Raw genomic sequence first — 11,633 nt, 5'->3', positions numbered from 1 at the left:
ACTATCATTTGAGTCTCAGGTAGACTCAGTGGTCAGAGGTACCATCTTTCAGCTACATTTATTTTATCAACTGCAGGAATACCTGGATAGGCAGAGCCTAACCGGAGACATACACAGTCTCGACTGGACTATTGTAAAGCATTTTACATGGAGCTGCCCTTGAAGATGGTCTGGAAACTTCCACTGGTACAAAACAGGGTGGCTTGACTGCTGGTGCAAGCAGGACTGCATACCTATGGTACTCCAAAACTGTGCTGCCTACATTGGTTACCTCTTGAATTCCAGACCCAATTTAAGGTGTTTGTGCTAACTTATAAAGCCCTAAATGGCTTGTGTCCAGGATACATAAAGGACTGCCTGTTCCTATATGTAGTTACCCAATCCCTAAGATTGGGTGAGGAGGCCCTTCTGAAAGAGTCATGCTCCAAGGAGGTAATGAGGATGGCTAATGGATGCATCCCATTTATGGAATGGCCTTCTGAGAGCAGCTGGAGTCATCATTACAATCCTTTCCATGCCATTCAAAAATGATCCTATTCTCCAGACATTTTAATAATTGATTTTTAAAATGTGATTTTACATTGTACAATTTTAGTAGTATTGTTTCAATCTATTTATATCTGATCCCTCAGTGGCATTTTGTTGATTGTTATATGTTTTATCAGATGTTATAATTATACTTCTGTAATCCACTTAGAGAGCCCTTGGACTAATTTAATGCACATAAAAATTACTGGGTTGCACAAATGTTTACTAGCTTGCTGTCAGAGGACAAAGAGCTTGCTGCCCTTCTATGATAAGTGCTGACAAACACGGCAGGCTTTCCTTCTCTTGCTATGTCCAGGATGTAGGAAGCAGATGTCTGCAGCTGGAGCACCACGGCCAGGGATAATGGAGTTTTCGGCATGATGCAGTAGGGCCAAAATCAGAGTTAGGGACAAGCAAAGTCAGGCATCGACAACGAATGACATGACCTAAAGTGAAGGCAGAATTGGAAAGCAGTGATGGTCTTGCACCAACTGGCATAAAAGAACCAGAGTCAAAGGCAAGGGCAGGAGTGGGCAAGGATCAGCTACCAAGGCCTAGCAGGACTGTAGGTGAAGGCAAGAATCAAGTACTTGGCAAGGTGTTGTCATGCAAGAGGCAAAAGAGACAGGAGTCAAGACACAGTTTGAAGGCAAAACTGTCAGAAGAACTAAATACATGAAGCAGCCACCACAAGGATTCATATTCTGGCCCTGCTGAGCCGCACAAAGAAGTCTTGTATAGAGCCTTCCAGAACTCTCAGCAGCACAGCATGCTAGCACAGGCTCCAATCCACATAGCACCTATAGATGTGGTCCTGGTGCTGCAGGCACTTGCAGGGTTCACAATCAGGTCACCTTGGATATTTTTATCCTTGGACTTCCTTTTTCTGTAATAAATTTTTAAAACGTACAGTACATAACAAACATTTATAAAGTACTGTTCTGTGCAAAGAGGTCAGAAAATATTAATAAGAGTGGGTTTTGGTATAAAAAGGGTGTTTTTAATAGTATGGGTGGGGTAGGAAGTGAGCATTTATAGAACTCTGGCCTATCCGGCCTGCCCTTCCACCACATTAGGCCGGATAGTTGGGAGTCTACTGTAGTAAAAAAACCCATTCCATATACTTGTAAAATCATTTATTTTCCTTTCGCCTCTTCTAATTTTCAAATCACATGTTATTTGTCGTTCCACATTTCATTGTACCAGTCAGCAATGTTGATTAAATCTATAACTTTCCAATTGTTAGCCACTAGTAATCTGGCAGCGGTAACCATAATGATAATCAATTCTTGTTGTGCTCTGTCTAATTGCGAATCTGAAAAAGTATTCAAAAGTGCAATAATTGGGCACATCAAAATCTTTCTATCTGTAATATCACTAATTTCCTTAAATATCATTGCCCATTCTTTCTGTTTAATTTTGCACAACCACCACATATGATCATAAGTCCCCTGTTCCTTTTTGCACCTCCAACAAAGAGGTGGAATTTCAGTATTTATTTTGTTTAACCTTACCGGTGTATTATTCCACTTCCAAATTACTTGAAAACAATTCTCCTTTACTCTTTCTAATTCTGTTATTCCATAGTTTCAACCGGTTTACTTGACTAATATATTTACTCATATCATCTTGCCAACTTTCCAAAAGTCTACATCGCCCATACTGCCCTTCTATTAGCATTTTATATATTAAACTTGTAATTCCTTTCCTATTACTATTACCTTCCTTCTGTGTACTCTCTACCAGTTCTACAAATTTAGTTAATTTTCTTATTTCACCAAGTGTTTTCCTTGTTTCCACTGCCCAATTTTGTAACTGAATCATCTTCCAACCCGAACCCTTCAATTCTGCGCATATTTGACCCATTTTCTCTTTATTATCAAAAATTTTTAGCCAGTCCTTCAGTCTAAATATGTTCTGTTCTCTTAATACTCTCCATAACTCACCTTTCAAATTCTTGGGAAAATTTTTCATTGCAGTTACTGGAGTTACTGGGGAAATTACCAGGCTTAAAAGCTTCCTACTATATCTCCATAATTCCAACATATTCTTTAGAAATGGATTTTCTATTTTCTTTAAATTTAGAATATTATCTTCCCTAAATAAAATATGTTCCATACAACTTCTATCCTTTTTGAATAAAACATCACTCCAAAGTAACTCTTTGTAGATCATTATATCTAAAATATATCTTATTTGATTTGCGAAATGGTATGTTTTAATATTTGGTAAGCCTGATCCTCCTTCCTTTTGGGGTTTATACCATAAATTTTTATTAATTTTAATCCCATTACAAAAGGGATTAATCATATTCTGCCAACTTTTCAAATCAGAATCTGCAATCTTAATGGGTAGCATCTGAAAAAGGAAATAAATTTTGGGAATAATCTTCATTTTGCATACTGTAATGCTACCAAACCAAGATAGTTTGGCCTTATCAAACTCCTTAATATACTTCTTTGTTTTTTAAGACAATTCATATTCAGTTTTGCAATTTTGTGTATGTAATATAAATTCTCAAATATTTAATTGTATCCCTCCTTTTCCCTTCAAATAAGTCTTTCAGTTTGGCCTTATCTTCTTTGTTATAATTAATTAACATAATTTCAGATTTGTCCCTATTAACTTTTAGTCCAGTTATCGTCCACATGGTGAGCATGTCATGAGCGGAGCCGGCTGGTGCCGGAGGTCAGACTAGATGGCCTGGGAGACCACTTCTGACTCGCTCTGTTTCTATGTTCTATGTCCTGAAATTCTTGTAAATGCAGCTTAAGTCTATCTATAACTTTTATAGGATCCTCTAATGTTAATAGGGTATCATCAGCAAATAAATTTACCTTAACTTCCTCTTTGAATCCAATTCCTTTCAGTTCTGCATCTTTCCTGATTACAGTAGCTAATACTTCCATAACCATCACAAATAAAATAGGAGACAAGGGGCATCCTTGATGTCTTCCCCAGCCTAGAGATATATCTGTGATTCCATCATTTACCAAGACTCTTGTGGTGTTATCTTTACATAATTATACAATGTTTAAACTTAACTCCAAATCCCATATTATCTATCACAATTTTTAATGTATCCCATTCCACCGAATTAAATGCCTTAAAGATATCTAATGCTAAAATCCCAGCTTTTAAACTATTTTTTGTTGCTAGATGTATAATATTCAGAACTCTCCTCAAGACATCTGCTATCTTTCAGGAAGCCATTTTGATCTTTATTAATATATTTTCCAATAAAGGTGTACAATCTATTAGAATTGCAGAAAAAAATTGTGTCTTGATTTATCAGGGAGATTGGTCTATAAGAACCCATATTTACTGCATCTTTTCCAGGCTTCAATATTAAAACAGATATTCCTTCCATGATGGGGGGGGGGATCTCCTCACCTTCTACAATTTTATTCATCAAAATTTTCAATTTGGGTATCATTAATTTGCACAAAAACTTATATAATTCAGGGCCTAGTCTATCTATCTCAGGGGTTTTACCAATTTTCAATTTATTTATTACTGATTCAGTTTTGTCATCAGTAATTTCATTTTTCATTTCTTCTTTGTCTTGTATATCAAGCTTCTTTTCCAAGTTATTTTTCTCATATTCTATAACTTTATTTGTAGCTACCCCTGAGGCTGTATACAATTTTTTATAAAATTCTTGAAATGCTTTTAATTTCTCCTTCATCTTACTGCATCTTATTCCTTCTTCATTCTCTATCATTCCAATATTCTCTTCCTTTTCTTTATCTGCGAGGCTTGTGCTAATAATTTAGAATTTCTATTTCCATACTCAAAAAATTGTCTGTTCAAATATATTAAGTTTCTCTGCACCTTTTCCATATGTATACCTTCTAATTCTTTTTTTTTTTTTTTTTTTGGTGGGGGGCTGGATTTCTTTTCAAATTAATTCTTCTCTAGTCGCAATAAATTCTTTTTCTAATTCATATAAGTTACTTTCTAATTCATTTATCCTTATCTCATATCCAGCTTTAATTGCTAGAACCCTTGATACTGCCTTCATCGTGTCCCATATCATACTAAATTTCCCCTCCCCCTGTTCATATATTTTACTGATCTCCTCTATGTCTCTCTGCATCTTATCAATAGTCTTTTTATATCTGAAAATATTAGTATCTAATCTCCATCTTTTGGCTTCCATATAATATGGTTTAAAGACAATTCCATTTGCACTCTAGCATGATCTGAAATCTGAATTACCCCCATATCTACATTCTTAACTGTAGTTATTATATCATTAGATATAAATAAGTAATCTATTATTGAATCCTTTAGCTCTCTCCAGACATCTTTCAAATCTGTCCTATTTATCATCTTATATAGTTTAGTATATCTATTTTGTTCTTCGTTTTGTTTCCAAGAGGATTTATCATTCACTTTATCCATTACCATATTACAATCCTCTCCCAAAATCACAAATCCTTTCCTAGTTTTTTCCAATATTGCTAAAACCTTCTGCATAAATTGTTCTTTGTTAACATTTGGAGCATAGGTATTCCCTAAAGTACAATTCTCTCCTTCACTTGCTCCTGAATTATAATGTGTCTTCCTTCTTGATCTTAACTACCTTCTCAACTTTAAATTCACATCCCTAGATATTATAATAGCTACACCTCTAAATTTTGAAGTTCTAAAACATTTTTCATAAACATCTATCCAATTCCCTTTAATTTCATTTAACCCTTCCCTTTTCTGATGAGTTTCCTGTAAAAATACCACATCATTTGTACTCTTATTCAATACATTGTATTTTACGCCTTTTTAAATTTGTCTGTAGACCTTGCACATTCCATGTTAGTATATAAATCTGTTTAACCATTATGATTTTCCCAACTCTAGCTTCAGTCCCGAGTATTGTGATCCATATTTAACATTAACATTGCTTGTTTGGCTCCAGTTACCCTTTGTCTCCATTACGATTGAGAATTCAAGTATTGCATGATCACTTTCCCCCAGAGTTCCCACAGTTGTTATTTTGTCCACCAGGCCATCTGCATAAGTTAGTATTAAATCAAGGATAGCTGCTCTTTTTGTTCCTACCTCTACCTTCTGCTGGAGGAAGTTGTCGGCAACGCATGTCAGGAATCTCTTGGAGGGGCCATGCTTGGCAGAAATCGTCTCCCAGCATATATCGGAGAAATTGAAGTCCCCCATGAAGACTGCATCAGTCTAGGAAATGCTGGTAATTTGCTTTTTGACGGTTGCATCCTTGTTCTCTTTTTGACAGGATGGATGCCAATAACTATGTTTTTCTTATTTTTTTCTCCCTTTAAATTTAACCAGATGCTTTCAATGGAGCATGAAGTTCCTCTTATTTCTGTGCAGATATATGTGTCTCTTACATATAGTGCAACTCCACCTCCCTTTTTGTCCTATTTTTCTTAAACAGGTTGTATCCATCAATTGTAGAGTTCTAGCCAGGAGAGTCATTCCACCAAGTTTCAATTATTCCTATAAGATACAATTTCCCTCATGTACTATGAGCTCGAGTTTGTTTTGTTTATTTCCCATAATCTGGGCATTGGTGTAGAGACATCAAAATTAATTCTTGCTGTGCCCTGGTTTTCCTCCTATGTTTTTTGGGAGACTGGTGTTGGCCCTGCTTGAGGTTTTTTCTCTGTTGAAATATATGAGTCTTTGCCAGGTGCTGGTATACCATGCTGCACATCTCCCTCCCCTGAAGGGTTTAGTTTAAAGCTCTCCTGATGAAGTTTTTCATGTAGTGGCCAAATATCTGCTTCCCATTCTTTGTGAGGTGCAGCCTGTCATTTGCCAGCAGTCCATGGTGTAAGCAAGTAAACTTGCCAGATGTGGCAGGGGCATAATGCCAGGGATGGCAGAGGACACAGTGGCAAAACAGGGCATTGTTGTAAGGAAACTGATATTTGGAGGGATGTTAGTACTTGAGTCAGAAAACATTATATTTTGGTATATGAATAGGTGAAAGATTGAACTTGTGGATCAGAATGATTTTACTTATGTATATATACCTGAACAATTATATAGTGGTTTCAGAGTGGAACAAATATTTTCTGGATGGGGTGGGAGATGATCTTGAAGTCAGCACTCATACTGATATTGGCATTAAGAATTGTGTGAAAAGATATTATAAAATGATTGCTTTTTCACTAAAATTTCAGCAAAACAATTTTTTTGTTCCTTCTACTCCCTTAGGGTTGGTGCCAAGCCTAGTAATAATCACACATTCAGGGTGAGGAGTAGAGAATAAAATCTGATGTCTAGCACAATCCTTCACCTCTGGCACATCTATTATTTTGATTTAATTCTTATGTTTGCAATGCCTTTTCATTGTAATGGTTTCTCACAATTTATCTGCACCTTGATTGAAGACTGTCATTCTGGCTGTCCAGCCACCTGCCCGCCTGCCCTCCCTCTGTTCTTTTTTGGTGTTTTTGTTTTCCATTTATAATAATAAATGAAAAATGAAATATGTATGAATAAATCCTAAGATTTATTCATAAATTGTATCTTCTCCTTCATGAATCACTGCCCTGTCATGGCAAAGGGGCTTGCGTAGCTCAAAGAAGCTATGAGCTATGCCGTGCAGGGTCACCCAAGACGGACAGGCCATAGCAGAGAGCTCTGACAAAACATGATCCACTGCAGAAGGAAATGGCAACCCACTCCAGTATCTTTGCCATGAAAACCCCATGGACAGTACCAAAAGGCAAAAAGATATGACGCCGGAAGATGAGCCCCTCAGGTCAGAAGGTGTCCAATATGCTACTGGGGAAGAGCAGAGGGCTAGTACTAGTAGCGCCAGAAAGAATGAAGCGACTGGGTCAAAGCCGAAAGGACACACAGTTGCTGATGTATCTGGTGGTGAAAGGAGAGTCTGATGCTGCAAAGACCTATACTCCACAGGAACTGGAATGTAAGATCCATGAATCAAGGCAAGCTGGATGTGGGCAAACAAGAGATGACAAGACTGAACATCGACATCTTTGGAATCAGTGAACTAAAATGGACAGGAATGGATGCATTTAATTCAGATGACCATCAGGTATACTACTGTGGGCAAGAATCCCTCAGAAGAAATCTTTATGGGTAGAGTAGCCTTCATAGTCAATAAAAGAGTAGGAAAAGCAGTACTGGGATACAATCTCCAAAATGACAGAATGATCTCAGTACGAATCCAAGGCAATCCATTCAACATCACAAGTCCAAGTCTATGCCCCAACCACTGGTGCTGAAGAGGCTGAAGTTGACCTGTTCTATGAAGGCCTACAACACCTTCTAGAATTAACTCCAAAAAATGATGTCCTTATCATCATGGGGGATTGGAATGCTAAAGTGGGGAGCCAAAAGATAACCAGAATAACAGGCAAGTTTGGCCTTGGACTACAAAATGAAGCAGGGCACAGGCTGGTAGAATTTTGTCAAGAGAATACGATGGTCATAGCAAACACTCTTTTCCAACAACCCAAGAGACAACTCTACACATGGACATCACCAGACGGTCAACACAGAAATCAGATTGACTATGTGCTCTTCAGCCAAAGATGGAGAAGCTCTATACAGTCAGTAAAAACTAGACCAGGAGCTGACTGTGGCTCAGAGCATGAGCTTCTGGTTGCGAAATTTAGGCTTAAGTTGAAGAAAGTAGGGAAAAGCACTAGGCCACTCAGGTATGACCTAAATCATTTCCCTGATGAATGTACAGTAGAGGTGACACATAGATTTAAGGAATTAGATCTGATAGACAGAGTGCCTGAAGAACTATGGATGGAGGTTTGCAACATTGTACAAGAGGCAGCAACTAAAACCATCCCAAAGAAAATTAAATGTAAGAAAGCAAAATGGCTGTCTGAGGAAGCTTTACAAATTGCTGAGGAAAGAAGGGAAGTGAAAGGCAAGGGAGAAAAGGAAGGATACACCCAATTGAATGCAGAATTCCAGAAAATAGCTAGAAGAGATAGGAATGCCTTCTTAACTGAACACTGCACAGAAATAGAAGAAAACAATAGAATAGGAAGGACCAGAGATCTCTTCAAGAAAATTGGAGATATGAAGGGAATGTTTCATACAAAGATGGGCATGATAAAGGACCAAAATGGCAGGGACCTAACAGAGGCAGAAGAGATTAAGAAGAGGTGGCAAGATTACAGAGAGGAATTATACAAGAAAGAGCTTAATGTCCCTGACAACCACGATGGGGTGGTCACTGACCCCGAGCCAGAAATCCTCGAATGTGAAGTCAAATGGGCCTTAGGAAGTCTGAGCAACAACAAAGCTAGTGGAGGCAACAGTATTCCAGTTGAGCTATTCAAAATCCTAAAAGACGATGGAGTAAAAGTGCTACACTCAATATGCCAGCAAATTTGGAAAACTCAGCAGTGGCCACCGGATTGGAAAAGGTCAGTTTTACATTCTGATCCCAAAGAAGGGCAATGCCAAAGAATGTTCAAACTACCGCACCATTTCATTCATTTCACATGCTAGCAAAGTTATGCTCAAAATTCTACAAGCTAGGCTCCAGCGGTATGTGGACCGAGAACTACCAGAAGTACAGGCAGGATTTCGAAGAGGGAGAGGAATTAGAGATCAAATTGCCAACATACGCTGGATCATGGAGAAAGCTAGGGAGTTCCAGAAAAACATCTACTTCTGCTTCATTGACTATGCTAAAACCTTTGATTGTGTGGATCACAACAAATTGTGGCAATTTGTGTGCTTAAAGAGATGGGAATACCAGACCATCTTATTTGTCTCTTGAGAAACCTATATGCAGGTCAAGAAGCAACAGTGAGAACTGGACACGGAACCACTGATTGGTTCAAAACTGAGAAAGGAGTTCGGCAAGGCTGTATACTGTCGCCCTGCCTATTTAACTTATATGCAGAGCACATCATGAGAAAGGCGGGGCTAGAAGAATCACCAGTTGGAATTAAGATTGCTGGGAGAAATATCAACAACCTCAGATATGCAGATGATACCACTCTAATGGCAGAAAGTGAAGAGGCACTAAAGAGCCTCTTGATGCACGAAAGATGGCTTGACACTCAACATTAAGAAAACTAAGATAATGGCATCCGGTCCTCTCACTTCCTGGCATATAGATGGGGAAGAAATGGATGTAGTGACAGATTTTATTTTCCTGGGCTCCAAGATCACGGGAGATGGGGACTGCAGCCAAGAAATTAAAAGACACTTGCTCCTGGGGAGGAAAGCTATGGCAAAACTAGGCTATGGTTTTCCCAGTTGCAATGTATGGCTGTGAAAGCTGGACCATAAGGAGGGCTGAGCGCAAAAGGATTGAGGCCTTTGAATTGTGGTGTTGGAGGAGACTCCTGCAAGTCCCTTGGACCACAAGGCGATCAAACCGGTCAGTCCTAGAGGAGATCAACCCTGACTGCTCTTTAGAAGGCCAGATCCAGAAGATGAAACTCAAATACTTTGGCCTCCTAATGAGAAGGAAGGACTCCCTGGAAAAGAGTCGAATGCTAGGAACAACAGATGGCAAAAGAAGAAGGGGATGGCAGAGGATGAGGTGGCTAGATGGAGTCACTGAAGCACTTGGCGTGAGCTTAAGTGGATTCTGGGGGATGGTGGAGGAAAGGAAGGGCTGGAGGAGTGTTGTCCATGGGGTTGCGATGGGTTGGACATGACTTCATAACTAACAACAACAACATAGCATGTAGAAGTTTTAATTTCCTCAAAATCTGACTACCAATCATTGGGCTCAGTAAATAGAATAGGCAACTAAACATGGTCAAAACTCACTTGAATTAATTGTTTTTACTCTCTGTGTAGAATAAGGATGGTAGATTTTTACTTCTGTTAACCAATGCTGTTTTCTGAAGTTATTGTAGTAAGTTAATGGAAGTCTTGCTAGTAAGCTTGCTTGCATTATTGGACTATCAGGACTTTAAAATTCCTGTCAGTTAATTCTGATTTGGATCAAGAGAATGAGTACACATTAAAGTAAAGTGAGAAGAGCATAACCTGCGGCTGCCTGAAGGCAAGGTAATTTTAGTAAAGCTTGAAATGTATTATCAAATCCTCTGGCCTTGGCACTTCAAGGAATCCCAGGAGATAGAAACTGCCTTTTAACTATGCAGGATTGCAGTCTAACTGCAAAGTGTGAACAATTCTATTGAAAGGAATAACTTAACATAAAAAAAATGTTTTCATGAACAACACCATGACAAACTAGGTAAATTTATATTGCATTCACAGGAGGTTTTTGCTAGGAAAATTTCTTTTCAATTTCTACATAAAACTACTCATTTTAGAGTGCTGTCCTGGATGCAGTCAGTCTCCTCCTGCTCCGAGGATTTAGAAAGAGCTCTGACTTTGGAGATCTTATTTATTTTATTTTATTTAAAAATTTTATATGCTGTCCCTTAAGCATGGCATCTCAGGACGGCTTACAATCATTAAAATCAAGTACACTAAAACAATCTCTAACAATAATAAATAACATAGCGAATAAAAAAATGTTTTAAGTAAAAAGTGACTGTACATTAAAATACTAACTTTTAAAATAACAGTTAAATAAAAAGGTTTTGACCTGACCTGGATCTTACTGTGGATCCAGCTTCCAACTGCAGCAGAAAGCTCCATGACCTGAGAAAAGAAAAAAGAAAGAAAACTTGGGCATGGGCCAGTGGGCAGAAAGGGAAGAAGCCATTGATCCAATGGCCTCTCAGTGCCTGTCACCCATCCCTGGCAGAATGAATGAGGTAGAAACATAGCAAGTCAGAAGGGATCTCCAGGGCCATCTTGTCTGACCCCCGGCTCCAACCAGCTCTGCTCATGTAATCCCCAACATATGGTTCTCCAATCTTTCCTTGAACACTCTCACTGATGGGGCCTCAACCACCTCCCTTGAAAGCCCATCCCATATCATAGGGGTCCTAACCATCAGGAAGTACTTTCTGACAATTATTATTATTATTATTATTATTATTATTATTATTATTTAAAGTTTTTATATGCCGTCCCCATTGCTACACAGCCTCGGGACGGCTCACAATAACGAATAAATAAAACAAATAGAATTACAATTAAATTAAAACTTGGAAACACACTGGCTGCATAACTAAAACTATAAATATTAA

General features: G+C 38.3%; 1 long non-coding RNA gene across 1 annotated transcript; it reads left to right on the top strand.

Annotated features, from left to right (window-relative positions):
• The first annotated feature begins 989 nt into the window (after nt 1–989).
• LOC123036890 lies at nt 990–8,639 on the top strand. Its single transcript, XR_006417221.1, has 3 exons — nt 990–1,001; nt 8,092–8,094; nt 8,437–8,639. It is a non-coding gene; the product is annotated as an uncharacterized LOC123036890 (long non-coding RNA).
• Nucleotides 8,640–11,633: the final 2,994 nt, after the last annotated feature.

The sequence above is a fragment of the Varanus komodoensis genome, unplaced genomic scaffold (genome assembly GCF_004798865.1).
Source record: "Varanus komodoensis strain SLA01 unplaced genomic scaffold, ASM479886v1 scaffold830, whole genome shotgun sequence".
Taxonomy (NCBI): domain Eukaryota; kingdom Metazoa; phylum Chordata; class Lepidosauria; order Squamata; family Varanidae; genus Varanus; species Varanus komodoensis.
This window is presented reverse-complemented; position numbering and strand designations above follow the sequence as displayed.